We start from the raw sequence: 19,737 nt of genomic DNA on the forward strand, positions 1-19,737 counted from the left end.
TGGATAGTTCAATCTATTCATTCATTTCAAGTCACATTTTTACCGTCACTTATCCGCTTATTAATCCTGACTGTTTTTTATATGATCATATGTGTGCCAATTATTTACTCTACCAACTTATGTGTCCTAAACTTATTTTTGGTCTGGCTATAAATATCGATTCACACTTGGTGAAATTGAATTGGTTCACCTGCCTTCTCCATTGCGCATCATTTTATTTTTCTTCACTCTACGACCAGCGATCGTACGAAGTATACGTATTCAAAAATCTATTCTCCTATTTGACTTACTTGGTGATGAAACTAGAGATGACGAATTGAAAAACTGAAACCAGATATGTCAGTGGAATCCAACTGACCGTTGATGTTTTATTTCCAAGTGGTACTAGTCAACATAGCCTATTTTCAAACATGATGTAATTGATGCTCTCTCAAGTGTTTATAGATTATGATGGAAAATATTTGTACTAAAATCAGATTAAATTTTCATTGCTTTCAAATGAATAAGATTAATATATACAAATTAATGACATTCATAAATATCATTTAAATTGGTGAATTATTACGTTCTTCTTAAAAATCCCTTTGTGATATTGTGTCCTCTATTATGTGATCAATAAAATATAGATATGATCTTATGTTTATGTTGACTTATATAATGCAGTATATTTGTTTTAATAACCATAATCCTGACAAGAGACATTTAATGACGAAGAATCGAATTCCATAAAAAAGAACACAGTGTGTTACGAATAGAGATTATGAATAAACATAATTATTCGAAAAGATATTCTGTACAGTTTCATCCCATTTGTAAACAATCTGTTTATATGAAAATCGTGGATTATTTGAAGTTAGACATTATCACCACTAGGTACTAGCTCAGTGGTCTAGAGATTATGCAATCTCACGAGAAACCGAAGACCTTGTATTCGAGTCCCTCATGTAGGATTGTGCATGCGCATTGCTGAGGAGTCCCATAATAGGACAAAACGGCCGTCCAGTGCTTCCAAGTTCTTAATGTTCGTTTAACATTGATTGGTTTATGATCTGAATTAAAAAATCTGGTGAGTTTTGTTGTTATAGCTAACACTTGTTATTAGAAGTTTAGTGACTAGTCAAGTACATCTCAGTATGTTTATATATTTTCAATAAATATTAGTGTGGATTCATTGCATAGGCTAAAAAGATAAATAAAACATAATGAGATTTTGACTTTAATGTTTTCAAGATCTCAAAATGAACTTGAGTAATGAGTTCCCAGGTTTACATTATTATTTAGATACTATTGTTGATCTGTTGGATGTATTGTGAATGCTTGTATGTCTTCAATCTAAGCTAAAATGTTTATTGATCAGCATAAGTCGAAGTGTAATGGTTCAAAATATAATTAACCTGAAGTCAATAATAATACATTTGTTATAATTGAGCTTTTGTTAGCTTCACCCTCATTTATTTGTGAAAGTATTCGCTATTGAAAAATAATGGAATTTAAATCGAAACAGTCATCGAACAACTTGAAATCCATTTACGATTGTCTTCCATTGCATTACTTCGTAACTAAAGATTTTATTCACCAATCTACACTATTATATGATCATAGCGAAAACTTTTAAATTTTGAGCTATGTATCATGAGCTGACGTTCATTAGACAACCAATGAAAACCAGAAGGTACTGGACAGCTATTATATTACGGAATGTTGTGTTTAGAAACATGACACGGAGGAAACCAACTCATCGATGTAAATATTTATATCCTTTCTGCTTTACATGAAGTCCTGAATTTGTTCTTAAACAGGTCTAACTTATTCTCCGTTAATGAGATCCAAACCAGAACGAAACATATATCCTATACTTTATGCTTTACAATAGTCATCTAAATAACCATAGTTCAACCAACCTTCACAGAATCTTTCTACTAATACTTCATAAATTGTTTGTTTCTATGTTTTTAATACCATAAAACGTTATCCACCAAAGGCTACACACATTAGTTGTCAATGCAATCGTCTTTTAAAAAAAATGATTAGCAACAATGTTTCGATTATATCACTAATCGTATTATTTATCAAAAGATATCTATTTGTAAAATTGTTTTATAAACAATGAAATTCATTATGTAAAAATGAATAATGGTGAAACAACAATTCAAACATGTATGAATTCATTAAAATCATCAACATGATCATTTCATAAAGTTAGTCAAATCAGTAAATACGTTCTGACACTTTGTTACGATATGAAATTTGATTGTTACATCAATTAAATACTAGTAAATATACACCAAATAGAGTAAATTATTAATCCCATAACAATAAATGGTTTTAATTGTTTTGAATTATTACAACGATCAGTTGTACAACATGATAAAAGATCTTGAATAGGGAATTTAGTTGCAATATCTGAACAGTTAGTAACACATTGTCGTTTTACATAAATTTTTGGCACACCAGTTTTCTAAAATCAAAATGTTTAAGAAAGAAAAAGAATTAGAAAAATGATAATTTAATTTTAAAAAATAAATTCACATGACTTGAATCGCTAAAGAGAATTCTCATCATCTTAAAAACATAATTAATATGAATGAAGAATATTCTTTTCAATAATTTCTCATCAGGTTCTATAATTATCTCATATCCAAATTAATAATGCATAAAAATCATTCACCTGAGCTACAAATCTTCTCCACCATCTCGGAATCATATGAGTGTAGTACACTTCTCGTTGTTCGAAAATGGGAGGATTTCGCGAAAAGGCAAGATTTCACTCGAGAAAAACTGTATTTTCTCCACGAGTGTCTTCGTCAACATGTTCTACCAACAAGTGTAAGCTACAGACCTGCAATCAACTATCCATTGAGATGGAGAAAAGCTGAGTAAAGTGGGAAAATAATAGTACTCCTAGTGATTACGGATGCACATTACAGGATTCGTAAATACCAACATGTCATAGAGGACTAAAAGATGAAGCTACAAAGGACACGATTAAACCATCCAGCTCAGAGAACAAAACTCCATCAAAATCATCCGCCTGAGCTACAAATCTCCACCACCCATAAAATTCGCCACATTTAAGGCAGAGTACATCGTTTAAAATTGTAACAAGTGAATCAAGAGTTTTTCACTAGTTGAAATCATGAGTCAATTGAAGCTAGATCACCATGGAAAACCTGGAAGCACTGGACTGATAGGTCCTGGGTTCGAATCTCGCGGGGGCGTGATCGTGAATGATCACTACTGAGGAGTTCCATACTAGGATGAAACGGCCATCCAGTGCTTCCAGGTTTTCCATGATGGTCTAGATTCAACTGACCCATGAATTGAACAATTAAATTACTATGATATCCACAAAACCCCTTCAGAATCAAGAACTGTTGTTTGTCAATATCAAATCAAATCGTCAATGTTGGGGTTGACTAATCTGAAGTGTTCACTTGGATCAGTTTATAAGTGAAATGAAATTGTAAGATAAATAATGATCAGAATAAATATGGTCAACATGGAGTGAGGGAGAGAGAGAGAATAGTGGAATAAAAATCATCTGTTACGTAATATGTAGAATAACATGAATTGGGTCAGATATAATAAATAGGAGTGAATGCTGAATAAATTTCTCAAAAAGGTTGTCAAGTCCATTAATAATAATAATGATAATAATAATAATAACAATAATAATAATAATAATAATGAAGATGATAATGGAACAGAAAAATGAACATTAATCACACCACGTCACCATATTATAAAACTATTTATTGACTAGTTGGCCCCGAAGTTGGCCAGGGTAAAAAGGAGCAGCTGAACATATTTTAAATGATATACTCTGCCTTAAATCTGGCCAATTTAATGGATTATTAATCTAGATATGATAATTGTAGAACGTGATCGGAAATTATTGAAAACAATATTCTTCGTGCATATAATTGTGTTTTAACATGACTCTGTCAGTAAATATATGTCTATTCAATGATCATTAATATTGGTAGTTCACATAGTGTTTTATTACGTAATAAGTTTATAATACATATCAACTGGTGATATCTCAAGTTTCAATAATCTGTATATAGGTATGTACCTAGACATTGGTAATTAATAAGGAGTACATTATCAGGTATATGAAAGCCTTGACCATTAGATAGTTTAAATTTCACTTGGGTAGTCAAAAGATAAGTAGCTTTTCATTTTGAATTCATCATGATAATCACAAGTCTATTTTAAAACATGTTGTGATGTGACAAATTTGTTATTCTTTTCATTTCACATAATACATCTCTTTTGTTCAGTGTACATAATATATATATATAGCTTTCTTATCTGTCCAATTATCAGTTCTTGTTTGTTTGAACTTTCCTGTAGCTGATATTTTTTTTCAAAATTTATATCAACTAACTTAATTTATAAACATGTTTGAATTGTATTGTTCAAGTACATCATATTTCACAGATCAGTTTTAGCTTCTTATTACATTTTCGTAATTTATAATATAGATTCATCATTTTATTTGTAATAGCTTTATACAACATTTATGACTGTTTCAAAATGGTTTTTATCTTCATAAAGATTTGAACGCATGGTTTATTTGTAGAAGAGTGTTACAATCAATCATAATAAAGGTTACATCTCATGTTTTATTAATCAGTCCTATGAATGAATTCAACGTTAGAAGTTATTTAGTTTAAAAGAAATCTTATGTTTTGGTAAATTGATTTTTTAAAATAGTTGAATTGATGAGTTGATCTAAGCTAGATCACTATCGAAAACCTGAAAACACTAGACGGCCGTTTCGCCCCCGTATGGGACTCTTCAGCAGTGCGCATCCACGATTCCGCATGAGGGGCTCGAATACATGACCTTCGGTTTTAGGCGCAAACGCTGAACTTCTGGGCCACTGAACCAGAATCTAGTGGTGTTAATGTCTAACCTTAGTCGATCTATGATCTTGTGCAATCCTTCATCCATTGTCTGAAGTAGATAACTGTCTCCATCTGACGTGGATCAGACTGCACTAGTCAGGGCTTCTCCCTAGAACTGCAGGAAACCCATCTTGAAGCTAGTCACTGGAGAGCGAATAGTTATTATTATCAAAATGGGGATTTGTGGAGATTCTAGTAATTTTAATAGTTAGATCTATGAGTCGATCTAAGCTAGACTCATAAATTTGTTAAGCGGATAAATGAAAAGTTTGACAATATTTTATTATTATTTCTATTTTATTTAAACTTGTTTATACTGTAGTGAACAAGAACGCCTCAAACTTGACTGTTCCGTTTGCAAATATCAGTTCATCTACTCAGATTTCATTGATCATGCATTTTCATACTAATTGCTCTCCTTTCGCGTTCTTCCCTCTCGCTCTTCCATTGAGATACATTCTATGTCTGACTATAGTTATATACTACTTATGTATATATAAGTAGCTCATACCACCATACTAAAGTGAACTAATGTTTTCGTTTGGATTTTTGCCAGTGATGTCTGGAATCAACAATACCTTAATAATAACAGTTTATTTCAACTCAATTATTTACTGTTAATTTTCCATTGTGATCAACAATCGAATTCAGAACATGTGTTTCTTCCTAATTTTAGTTTGTCAGTATGCATAACGTACAGAGAAAAAAAAGAAAAATCGATCGTTAAGAATAATATCATGTTTCTCCCATTGTTAATTTGAATAACATCTTCATATCAATTCAAATATAACCTTAGAATATGGTGATAATTAAAAAGAATGGTCTTCGCATTAAGAGATATATTCACATTTTACGTAAAGTATCTTTTTAAGTCTTGAAAGTAAAGAGAATTACAACATATGCAATGGTGTCGACCGTACCATTACAAATCTTTAGAACGTGTACATTACAGATAAAGAGTCTTCAATATTAGGAGTGCAAAAATACCCGGAGAGTTTTGTCTACCATCCTAAAATGATTTCATTGGTTGATGTATATAGCATAAGTGTAGGAGGTTCGGATCTTAGAAGATCAACCTTATTGATCAGTGTGTAAGATAAGTGAAAAAACCGGAAATTTCACACATACTACTTGACTTACAACACATCCTCCGCAGTCAGATTGAGTTGGAGTATTTCCGTCTACGTTCACACAATTTTCGCATACGTAACAGCTGATAGAATAAACTAAACATCAATTACAAAAAGGGTAATGTTATGTTTGAAGCAAATTACAAAATGCATAATACTAAGTTCAAAAATTAATTTTGTGATTGTAATCATCTCATATTTTATCATGGTTTATAATAACATACATAACAGATAGGAAATTTATAAATTACAAGACTTGGAGATATAATGGAACTTAAATTTATTTCGTTTAATTTCTATGGATCGTGTTTGAGTCAATACAGTTATAGACGCAATAATGAAATATATTGAAGAAGTGGAATGATAAGATCATTGAGAATGAAAATTGAAATACGTGTACAAACAGTAGTTACACAATTACTGTTAACATTTATCTTCAAACCATATCGATAAGGCTAAATAATACCATCTGTAAATAAATCCTAAATGCCAACTTTAAAGTGTATGCTTGTGATGTTATTGCTAGAGAAAATAATTAAAGCTTTACTGATACATCACTCAACTAGAATAGAATAAAATCATTAGAATTCTTATCTTAAACTATGATTCTGTCTGCCTAGTGATTAGAAATTGATTTGTTTAACTGTTATCTAATAGGAAATCATTAAATTCTCAAATGTCGACCTCAAAATAAGTACATTATTCTACATTCGTTACAGTTTATAAATTAACTATTGTTAAACACTAAGTATATTTATAAATATTTAGCATGAAATGATACATCCTTTCATTTAATTATTATCTTAAATTGTCCTAAAGTATACTTTCTTTATTCATTCAATGAGATGGTCTCATCAATACTGGTTTTTGTAATAACACTGTAGTTCTCTTAGTTACCATTCATTTCTCTTTTAATTTAATTCAATTACAATGGTACATACAAGATTAAATCATCAAAGCTAAATTTGATGTTTATGGTTGAAGATATTTTTAATATTATCATAAAGATTTCCAGTATTAAACATTCAATTGGGTGATTTTTTTAAATGTTCATTCAATATGTAAACAGTTTACTTCATAGACTAACACAAGCTAGAATATCATATCACTGAAATTCGAAGAGAACAGATTACCTAGTTCGTTCTTATTTGAAGTTATCTGATAATAATTATTCATGAATTTACCACGGGTAGAATCTATTGACTTAACATCAAACTGGGAACATGATACCTTTGATAACTTAGATCTTGGATGTTATTTGACTAGTGATGAAGCCTGAACAACATCTAATACTACCAATCAGTTACTCTTTCATATTCAATACGATTAGATTCAGAGTGGAAATTTGAATAGTCTTATTTTAATTCATGGATTCAATTGAAGCATGCGCACTGTGAAACGTGAAATTTTTAGTCACTGATTCATGTATCACTAGCAGCAATCTACTGCAAGAGAGAACAAACCAGTTTCCAGTTGAAGAGGAAATCAGGAAAAGATGCTGCCAGTGAATAGAATATACACTGCGGAAATCAACAAACTACATCACGAGGTAAGCCGTAACTTGGAATACTGAACGGGAAATGAAAAGTGGAAGAACAAGAAACACACTGAGTTAAGAACAGGAAGCAGATATCAAAGGAATAAATAGCAACTGAAAACAACTGGAAAGGATTTCTCAGGACAGGATTCGATAGAGAATCCCAGTGGATGGTGTCCAAAATCTGATACACTGATACACTACGTGCTATGCGCTAACCTCCAAATGACTACTTGAGTGGTCCATTGAATAAAATAAGCGAATGCTCATTTATATTTATGTATACAACTCTACACCTCAGAGAATCGATCCATTTCTTAGCTAGTGAAATGCACTTCTTGTTCGGGTCACTTCCAATTGCCATCGATCGACCTTGACTACGTATTCCTCAATTACTCTCAGTTACAGTTTGAGACATTAACTTGTGCACTATAGAAATTTAAATTTTTCATTAAATATTTACACATGAATAAAAGTGGACTGAACTAACGGATCTCAAATAAGATAATATAGTTGTCTTATATTCTCAGAATGAGGGTTTGTAGAAATTAAAGTAATTTAATGCTTGAATTCATGAGTCGATTAGGGTAGACGACCATGGAAAACCTGGAGGCACTGGACGGCTTTTTCGTTCTAGTGTGGAACTCCTCAGCTGTGCAAATCCACGATCAAACACGCAGAACCCGAACCCAGGACCTTTGGTCTCTCTCGCGATCGCTTAGCCTCTCGACCATTGAGCTGGCATCTAATCGTATTAACTTCAACCAATCCACGATATTGCACAACCGTCCACCATTGTTTTCAATAAGTAACTGCCTTATAACAGACACGGTTTAACTATACTGGTCACATCTACTCACTAAAACTTCAAGAAACACATCTTAAAGATAGTCACTAGTGAGGGTTTGTGGAAATTGTATTCTGTTATTATCTATTATTCAAAGCAGAACTTAATATTAAACATATCTATATATTTTTCAATCATCAAGTGTACTACCATTTATATAACATTAATTTGTTATAATTAAAATAACCCATAATGTCATTGAAAAAGAAAAAGGCTTGGTTCTTAAAAGGGGAATGCAAAACAATTACTAGTTCGATACAAGAGCATTTAATTAACTGTGGGCACATCGCCCTAAACGACTGTTCTTTTAAAGTAATCTTCAGAGTCAATGGAACTGGATCGAATAGGGGTCGAATCAATATTTTATGCACTGCTGGAGCATTAGTAATCCATGGACTCAAGCCTGAACTTTACGTGCAGAAACGATTTGTCCAACTGCTCATCATTCCTTGCCCTAATTCCTTTAGTGCGTATTTTTCTGGGTTGATTTTTTTCTGCACTTTTATTTGATTATTATTGAATTTTCTAAACTACTGTTTTGCATTTAAATTTCTAATCCGTTATTATTATTATTACCTTATGCAAGTTTAGTTGATTATTATTCGGTCTATTATTATGACCTCTGTGTTTGTCGCTTTTCTTCATGTCTGTCAGTTGGACTACTATTTGAACCATAAATTATTACCCTTCTCACCTCTTGATTAGTACGTAACCTCATTTGTTATTTATTCTCGAATTCATTTTGTGATGCAATCTTTTCTATCCTCCTATAGACATACATTTTCCATATAACTATATATACGAATGTACAGCTGTTGGGGACGTTAGATCCCCAGAACTCATTTAGGAAAGGACTTAATTTTGTAATTTATTTAGAAAATTTGAATTTCTTTGTTTTCGCGCCAAAGGCGCACTTGTCACCTTCATGTCGTATTTCCCACTGGGAAATATCTTAAATGCTATTGATCCGTTGCGTCTTTTAGTATGCTATTTGGTAACTTTCCCCAAGGACGGTTTTGCACTGTATATATACGTTCTGAATTGTGTTTGTTGTTATCGCTCGTTTCTGGCTGTTTTGCAGAATATACTTCCCATTCCAAGCTTGGACTTCTCCTTCTAGTTAGCGGAGCTGGGACGCATCAATAGCTAGCTTACTGGTCTTTGGTCACCAAGTCTTGTTCTCGTTCGCAGATTAAGTGAACTCGTGATAGTTTTAAACCTAGCAACAGCTTGAGTAAGTGATTTCGTCGAAAAGAAACTTTTCTTCACTGAATTCTCATTTTCTTATTAATTTCCTATTCAATTTTATATTTAACTGATACTATTACACAAGTAATAATTATGTAAATGAAATAAACGAAACATTCTGAATTACAGTCATTACATAAAATATAACTATGAACTATAGTATAATTAATTATCAATAAGAAACTTATGAAACACCGTGTATAACGTACCATTTCTCATTGTTAAACATAAAACTAATAGAAATATAATAAACTGTAATGATATAATGCTAGAATACATCATCATTTGTTTATCTTTAATGTAAAGTTCAATTTATGGACATTTATTGAATAAAGAATTATAAACTACATTAAATACTGTACAAAATTGAAACTAATTAAAATTGACCAATAGAATAATATGTTGAATGTTTTGTTTGTATGAATAATAATAACCAGTCATTTTATGATTGACTATTAAATCATTCTAATTGAATATGTTTAATAGTTGAGATCATGAGTTAATTGAAACTAGATCACTATGAAAAATCTGGAAACATTGGACGGCTGTTTCGTCCTATTGTGGGACTCCTCAGCAGTGTGCATCCACGACACCCACCTTGGACATATCGGTCTCACGTGCGAATGCTTAACCTTTAGACCACTGAGCTGATTGGTATCGAGTGGTGTTTATGTCTAACTTCAACTAATCCATAAAATTGAGTGACACATTCTGATATTAATTGAATATGATAGCTCTTTTTTCTTTATCTGAATATAAAACTACATAAGGATTTCATGAGATATATATGATGGGAATGACAATATGTTTTGAAATTAGTCTGTATCTTCGTTAATCTCTATTTATTTACAAACGTATACTTTCATTATTTTTTTTTGTTTCAAGATTATGTAATGCAATGAAATGATAAAGCAATGATGACGTCTAATGATTTATACAAGGAATTATCATTGCAATCAAATGAACATCAATAATGTAGAACACTCATAAACAATCAACTTTTAAAACAGCTTTATTGTCAGCATTAAACTAGATATCTCGCAAAAGGTTAAGTATATTTCGCTAATTCTCCAATAACTCACAATAGATTAAAGTGCAGCTAGAAAGTAATGAGACTGAGGAGTTACTGAGAATAACATTGCATCTATAACTTACAAAAAAAGAACTAATATAGCAGGTCACACTATCTGTTCTTAGTTTCGGTTCCAAGATTGTCTTAATCCGAGGCTTATGTTATTGCTGATTGCTGTTTACTACTTTCCTGAATAAGTATAAGTGGATTGTGTGTTCTTTTTCTTTTGTTCTTCTCATTTCCAAATTTTATTACTGACGCTACACAGAATGCTCCCTAGTATACAAAGTACCTTCTGACTGGATAAGTACCACCACATCAAGTCTCAAACTGTTATCTCACAGCTTTCTTTTATTTAATCAAAAATAATACTATGAGTTGATTGACTTCTATACTGTTATTTACAGCTATAAAATATGAAGAACAAGAAAAGAAATGAAATTTTCTGGAAATTAGTCCAGTTTCAAATAAATATTTTCACTTTAGACAATGCAAAGTACTGTCAATAATTTTCCGTAAACATAATGAATGGCAGGTGTTTGTTTGCAATATAACATTGCTAAAAATATGTCCAGTGGTTTTCTCAACAGTGATATGAAATGTGTACAGTTAAATCTCAGTTAACAAACCGACGAACAGAAAGCCTAATAAACGACCACGGTCGGACTGATAATGAACATGAATATTCGGAGAGCTTTTGAAAAATAATCATACTGTCAAGCCGTGTAAACTAAACCACATCATTAATATCATTCGCTGATAAACTTCAAGTTTTAAGTGATCATATTTGAAAAATTGTTTGAAACTTTGCCCTGAACCATTCAAGGATTACTGTTGGTTCCAAGCGCTAGTAAAGGAGAGGATTTGGGCGAGCAGTTAGCAACTCTATCTGGTAAATTCTTTATATGCACCTCGCTTATTAATTATGATTGAAAAATAAACGAGGGACCAATGCATTTCCCACGACGTGAATTAAGAACACTAAAACTGATACAAGGGAAGATTTATCAGCCCCAAAACGCGACAGCAACGCCAGTCGAAAATATACTCACTATATATTGATTGTATACTCATTTCGACTACTGATTAGAACAAAGTCATATTTATGAAAAACATCCAGAGATATTGTAATGTCTTTGCTTCGTTAACCAATCACCTTTGTAACCGATATTATATAAATCCCAACGGTGTTTGAAATCAGAAGGCAATAAGAAGCGGCAACTATAGTTTATTAGCTGATAGCATAGGTCACAAAGCTACTAGTACATTGAGCGAATTTGAAGCGGCGAGGTGAACAAGTATATGCAAGCAATTACATAGGCAAACATATAATGAAATTGCATAAGGGCGCAGCAAGGCAAAGCAAAGGCTAATAATAGGATTTGAGTACATATATACATGGGGAGGAGGATAAATCATCGAGTGATATTTAAGCAATCAACATTTTAGCTCGAGTCCGTCATGTGGTCTACTGATCATAACGGAACAAAGAAATATGCAAATTGTTACTGATCAAATAACATTGTTTGTTAAGTAAGTTAGTAAAAGGGCTTAACCAAAATTAACCATCATCGAAATTGGTTGTAGGATAGCTGTTATAATACAATAAAGAACATGTTGCATGTCATGTTGAGTACAGTCCACGTTAATTTATTACAAGAATATAGTATCTTGAATAAACATTATACTCAAATAAATTGATTTTATATCAAATAAAATATCACACTGGAAAGTAAAGCAAATATTACACTAAGTAATCATCAACTTGAATTAAAAACGAGATAAAAATCACTATGAATCAAAAATTAATTTCACCAGTTTGTCACATCATATCAAAATGGAGAACTTGTCAAAAAAGAAAAATGTTGAAATTAAGATGAAATGTAATCAGGATGATCATAGAAATAGAAATAAACCAGTCAGGGTTAGAAGATTTAAAGGAAAGATGGAAAGTGAAGCAGTTGGCTGTAAAGGAATAAAAGAAGAGAAGAGTTCTTCATACTCTTCTACCTTTGATTAAAATAAGAATGTTTCTAGTCATTTTGATTTTGATTCTTAGAAAATTCTTATAAAATTTTACAGTATAATTTCTATTATTAAATATTTTTAACTGAATAACTATGTATCAGTCAGTTAGTATCAACGTAGAACTTCTTATGTACGTATATCAGTTCGAGTTGCCAAACCACATTAGCACAGAGATGCAGTTGTCGATTCAAATCCCATAGTTGTAAATGTAGTAAGAGTATAAGCAGTAACCGGAAACACTAGGATTTAAAGATGTATGAATATTGATTGAATGTACTCATACGTACTTGTAAGAGACTTACAATTTGCTAAAAAACGAATTACTATCCAATTCTAACTAAATCATTAGGATGGATGATATAATTTTTCTTTTTGTTTACCCCTTGAGTAGAATGACCGGCAATACAATCCATACCATCAAGTATATTTACACAATGAATAAAATTCTATAATGGAAGCGAAATAGTCGAAAATGTTTATGGATGAATACAAATGGCAACTAATCACTTTTTTTTTAAATCTAAAGATAAAGAGAACTCAGTGAAAAAAATTTTCTTCCCGACGAAATCGTTTAATTAAGCTGTACATTCGTATACATATTTATATGAAAAGTATATGTTTATGGAAGGATAGAAAAGATTCCATCATAAATTGATTCAAGACTCTTATTATCAAGTGAGATTACGTGACAATCAAGGGGTAAGAATGAAAATAATTTATGGTTCAGATAATAGTCCAATTGACAGATATGAAGAAAAACAACAAAGATCACAATAATAAAACCGAATAATAATATCAGAATGGGGTTTTGTCGAGATTGTAGTAATTTCAATAAGCAGTGACCAGTGAAGTTCAGACGGGTCTGTTGTGAGATAGTAACTCACTGATGACAATGGTGGATATGTCGCTCGATTTCGTGAATTAGTTGAAATTAGACATTAACACCGTTGGATGCCGGCCTGCTTAGTGGTCTTGAGGTTAAGCGTTCGCGCGCAAAACTGATAGGTTCTGGGTTCGAATCACGCGAGGCGGGGTAGTGAATGCGCGCTGTTGAGAAGTCCCACAATGGGATAAAACGGCCATCCAGTGCTTCTAGGTGTTTCCATGGTGGTCTAGCTCCAACTGACTCATGATATCAACTATTGAAATGAATAATAATAATAATAATAATCAGGAAAACGTGTATAAGGTAATAATAATGACAACAATGACTGATTAGAGTTTAAAATTACAAAACAATAACTTAAAAAACCAGTAATAATTAAATGAATAAATAAATAAATAAATAAAAACTGCGGACACTCATTCGATTGGAAAAATGTAGAAATCTTAGACAGAGGAAACTCCAAAAACACCAGAGAATTTTTAGAAGCCTGGCACTCAAGTCAATCAGCAATCAACAAGCATATTGAAATCAATCCAATTTATCAACCAATCAGGAAAATCATGCATAAATATAGGAACAAAAATCAAACCAATGGGAGACACAACCAAAACAAAGAAGTAAACAATGATAAATGTAAGGTCAACAAGAACCAATCAACGTCGAGGTGCACAGAACAAGCTTTGAGACACATATGGAGAAATTCAAACACTTCACTTCTATCTGAAGTTTGTGCTGATGATGTCGTTCAGAAGAACGATGAAAGCTCCACGACCAAACCATCCAGCTCAGAGAACAAAACTCCACCAAAATAATTAAATAAAAAGGAAAAAAAAGGAAAAAAAACAAGACATACCATTAAAGGGAATTGGGGCCAAAGAGAATGAGAGGTTGGACGAATCGGTTTTGCACTCAAAGTTCGGGGTTGAGTTCATGGATTGATGATGCTTCAGGAGTGCATAAAATATTAATTCGACTTACTTTTGGTTCAATTCCTTTGACTGTGTAGATTACTTTAAAATAAGACTCTTTTGGAGCGATGTGCCCACAGTTGATTAAATGCTCCTGTATTGAAGTAGTAATTGTCTTACATCCTACTTTTAAAAGCCATGCCGAATAGTGTTCTGAGATGCGTTTGGAAAGGAATCGCTTTGTGTAGTCAATATAGACTACCCCATATGAACACCTAAATTTAAAGATACATATTGATGTGACCCAAAGCGGAAGTTTATCTTTAACGCATTCATGAATAGTAAACCGACTTGAGAAAAAAATTCGGAGCTTAGTTGATTAGAATGTTTTATTAAACAATTTTCAAATCCGTTTATTTAAGATTTCAGCAATTTTATCTCCTTTAAATTTCATATTCGTAAAAACGATTTTCATTTGTACTGTCGGTGCTTTTTCAGGATGATAAATCTAAAGATTTATATACTTTTAAAATATTCAGAAATTAACTATATATTAGATGGGGGAAATTTTTATGATATTTTATATTTTCATTTAGAATTCATTTATTATAATCAAGCATATAGTATTGAATAACTCCGCCTATACCTCTTCGAGAGTTACTGCCACTCCCAAGCCCGGGTAAAGGAGGAGGGTTGGGCATGAGGTAGAAAACTAACTCGCTAACCAGAAAAATAATTCATATAGTACTGAATGAAATGCTTGTTTTTAATCGTATAACCAATGAGCTAACTAACTCCTTCAATTATAACTAATACAATGATTTTAATTTTTTATTATAGTTATTACAACAATAAAGTGTTTACCCTTTTTATTATAAAACGGTATAATCTATATAAGCATAATCATAAATCATTAAGATAATCTATTCAAACAGAAAAGTTGATTAACAAAAAGTTCTTATTCTTAAAACTGAACCATCTCTTTTTAATTCTACTGATTCATTTCAATTGTTGATCATCTTTGGTCAACACTAATTATTGATATTTAAACTCTTATTGTACATTTGATTCATTTTTAAAAAAAAGAAATAATCAAGTTTAATCATTTATTTTAATTTTATCAGAAAGGGATTTTTGCGGACATTCTAAAAATTTAATAGTTAAGCTCATGAATCAATTGATGTTAGACCATCATAGAAAACCTAAAAGTACTGGATGACCATTTCATCCTAATATGGGACTCGTCTACAGTGCACATCTACGATCCCACCTCGCGAGATTCGAACCCAACATCTATTGATCTCGCACGCAAGCACTTCATAATTTTTTAACTATAAATGATATATAATATGCATAGTGCATTTTGATTAAATTTTCATTAACCAAACAAAGCATCAATTTAGTTAATTAAAGCTCATAGAATTGAAATATAATTAAGTATTAATTAACCATTTCATAGTGTAAATTCAATAATAATAATAATAATAATAATAATAATAAACATTAAAATAAACAATCATCATTATCACAACTAATATAATTTTCGATTAAAAATAAATGACACATTCAAGTCTCATTTCATAAACTGATCACTGATATCACGCTTAGAAATAAAATCGAATTATTGTGTCCGAGTAACTAATTCTTTATTATTATTATTATTATTAGTGCTATTACTATTACTATTATTGCTGAAATATAATGAAGAAAAGAAAAACAAACCGTATTTATGAAACATATATTTTCTTTCAGAAAACTAATGACAGTTGACCTGTTTATCATAAATGACTCAATTCTATACGAAGAGAAATAAAATAATTATATTTAACTAGTAATATATATGATCAAATTTTACACAAGACAAAAAGAAAGAGTCATCTAATTAGTTGGAAAAAAAAGGAAGACTTATTGAAACATTTCGAAGTTTTAACTTGAAAAAGAAAATTAGGTCGATATATTACTAATCAAAATCATTTCAATATAATTAGTTGTTATATCCAGATAAGAATAATGAATGGTAACTTTTGGGATCCATTTATGGACCAATACTATGAGTATATTTTATCATATAATTGTTAAATAACTAAATTGTTCATATTCATGTCGCTCTTATTATAAGCTTTAATTTGACCCATAGACTATTATTATACGATTTACCATTTTTGAATTATGCCCTGTCTATTAATTACTACTTCCCTCATTCACAGCCACATTTAGCTAATACTTGTACAAATGTTGTTTCATATTTTATGGTACGTTGTGGTTTGTTTGGTTGGTATATAAACCGATTATGTTTGAAATAAATGATTCATATTGCAGAGGCTGATATTGGTGTTCTGGACTTAACTGGCTGGGCCAGGCATGGAGCAGGACTAATCAGAACTCTAGGTTGCTCACACGTGTTTCATGCGTCACTGGTTCGCTGCTCTCTGATTGGCGGTGTCCTTGCGTTATACACAGGTTCACAAGTTATAACATTAGTAAATCAGAATCATTGCTAAAAACGTATATCAGTATGGGGTTGTGGAGATTGTTTAGTATTTGTTTAAGATCATAAACTGATTGATATTCGACCACCATTGAAAACTTGGAAGCACTGGATAGTCATTTCAGGAACTTAATAATCTCCACAATCCCATACAGATAATTACCATGTGCTCACTAGTGACTAGCTATGTAAGAGAATTCTCGGAGTTCTAGTGAGAATCCGTGACAAGTGGAGCTAATCCGTGTCGGATAGAGACAGGTATCTACCTCAGTACAATGGAAGATGGTAGCGCGGTTTCGTGGATTGGTTGAGGTTAGGCATAAACACTGTTGGGTACCGGCTCAGTGGTTTAGAGTTTAAGCGTTCGCGCGCGAGACCGAAGGCCCTGGGTTCAAATCTTTCATGCAGGATCGTGGATGCGCACTGCTGAGGAGTCCCATAATAAGACAAAATGGCTGTCCAGTGCTTCCAGGTTTTCAGTGGTGGCCGAAAATCAATCGGTTCATGATCTTAATCTGAAAAAGTATAATTTGATCACTGACATTATTCTAAAATACATAATATTTCAGGTTTTTTGTTATTCCATATTTTTCAAACTATGAAACCTGGTTACTAGTCAAACTTCTTTTTAACATGTTACATTACTTACTTCATTAACACTAATGTTTAAGGCTTCATCGTTCTAAAACTGATAGGATTTGAGGTGCCCGTGATTACCCTAACGATACCTCAAACCAGGATACTACGGTTTTCTTCTCCTTTGACTACAACTCCAACTCCAAAACACAAATCTTGTTAGGGACGTGAATTCGGTAAAGACCCTTGAACAGTTCAAGTTGCATCTGATTTCCTCATGTTATGGCTCCGATTAGATTCAATGTTTATGAATTACGAAAATTATCAAACTGAACGCTTGTCGTTTGAACGCAAAGACACAAAGAATTTCTATAACTAAATATCATACTGAACGAAAATCCGGTGAACGAGAAATATTAATAGACTAATTAATGTTATACTAAGCAGAAATTATGCAGAATTAGTTTCAAAATCACATTGAATGACTATGAAAACCAGTTCAATAAAAATCTTCATCTACCATCAATTTGTCATTTTATTTTTATGACGAGAAATAGATTGATTTCCTGTTTCAGGTATCAATGATCCGTGTTTGAACCAAAGAACTATTCTCATAATATTAGTCCAATTTTTGTTTAGCTAATAAATATTTAAATAATTTTAATAAAAACAATTAATTAAAATGATCCATTGTGTTACTGAATAAAAATAAAGATTATTCAGTGAAGAAAATCTTCTTTTCAACAAATCTTTTACTTAAGCTATACATTTACATTTATAGTTGTTTCGTAATTATATAAGTCTGTGGAATTATAAAAAAGATTGCATTATAAAGTGATCCAAGACTTCAGTTATCAAATGATGTTACGTAATAATCAAAGGGTTAGAGAAGAATAGAAGGATGGAAATAATTTACGGACAAGAATTATGAAAGACTGATTATTAAGTAACCTCACTTGATAATTTTAGTCTTGAATCACTTTATGATGCCATCTTTTTTATCCTTCTATGGACATATATTTAGCATACAACTATAATTATAAATATACAACTTGAGTAAATGATTTCTTCTGAAAGAAGACTCCTTTGGAGCAACGTGACCAGAGTCGATCAGGTGCTCCTGTATTGAGCTAGTCATAGTTTCGTATTCCCCCCATAAAAGCTACACGGAGTGATTTTCTTAAACGTGTCTAGAAAATGTTCGCCTCACAACAGCAAATGCATTTATAAGTGCATATCGATGTAGATCAGGTTGGAAGTTTATCTTCAACACGTCTGAAAATGGTAGGTCAGTTTGAGTAAATAATAAAAACTTATCTAAACAGAAATTTCTCCCCAAGGATTTTGATATTTCTTTATTCACGATATCAGCAGCCGTATCTCCTCTGGCTTCGGCGTTCATAAAAGAAAGTTTTTTAGAACTATCGGTGTTTTTTCAGGATATGTTGTTCGTGATAAGTTTCCATCGATGAATCTGGGTGGATAATTATTTCTGGTGAGTGTCTGTCGAAGTTAAAGTAGTTCATCATCTACTGTGTCCTTGAGCATGAATAGTGAATTAATTTTCTCTTTCTGCTCATTGGGACTAAGTTATGGAAATTCTTATACTGAACAAACTAGGTCAGTTTCCTATACATATTTCTTTGTGAAAAACCATCTGGTTTTCTTTTCAGCAGTACAGAAAGAAAACAAAATTCCACGCTTAGGTAAATGATTTTACTGAAAAAGGATCAACTCACAGAACATGGTCAACACATGCGTATTTGTTATTGAAAACCACTGTATTAATAAACATACGACATGATTAAAATAACATTTATCGAAAGAGAAATTGATTCTGCATGATATCACGTTAAGTCATATGACATAATGGTGAAAACTGAATTCAAATGACTTGTTTGGAAGTAGAATCAAGAAACCTTGCTATTATTTGTACTATAGTGACCAGATACATTTTATGAATCAATTTCACTAAGTTTTATATGTAACTAAAAGTTATAACAAATGTTATGTAACACACAGTTATAATCAGTGACTAGGAGTGAAAATTTCACAGATTCCAGCTACTGTGAGTTTCTGTAGTCAAAAGGCTCACCAACTTAGT

This window comes from Schistosoma haematobium, chromosome 1 (assembly GCF_000699445.3).
Source record: "Schistosoma haematobium chromosome 1, whole genome shotgun sequence".
In the NCBI taxonomy this organism is placed as follows: Eukaryota; Metazoa; Platyhelminthes; class Trematoda; order Strigeidida; family Schistosomatidae; genus Schistosoma; species Schistosoma haematobium.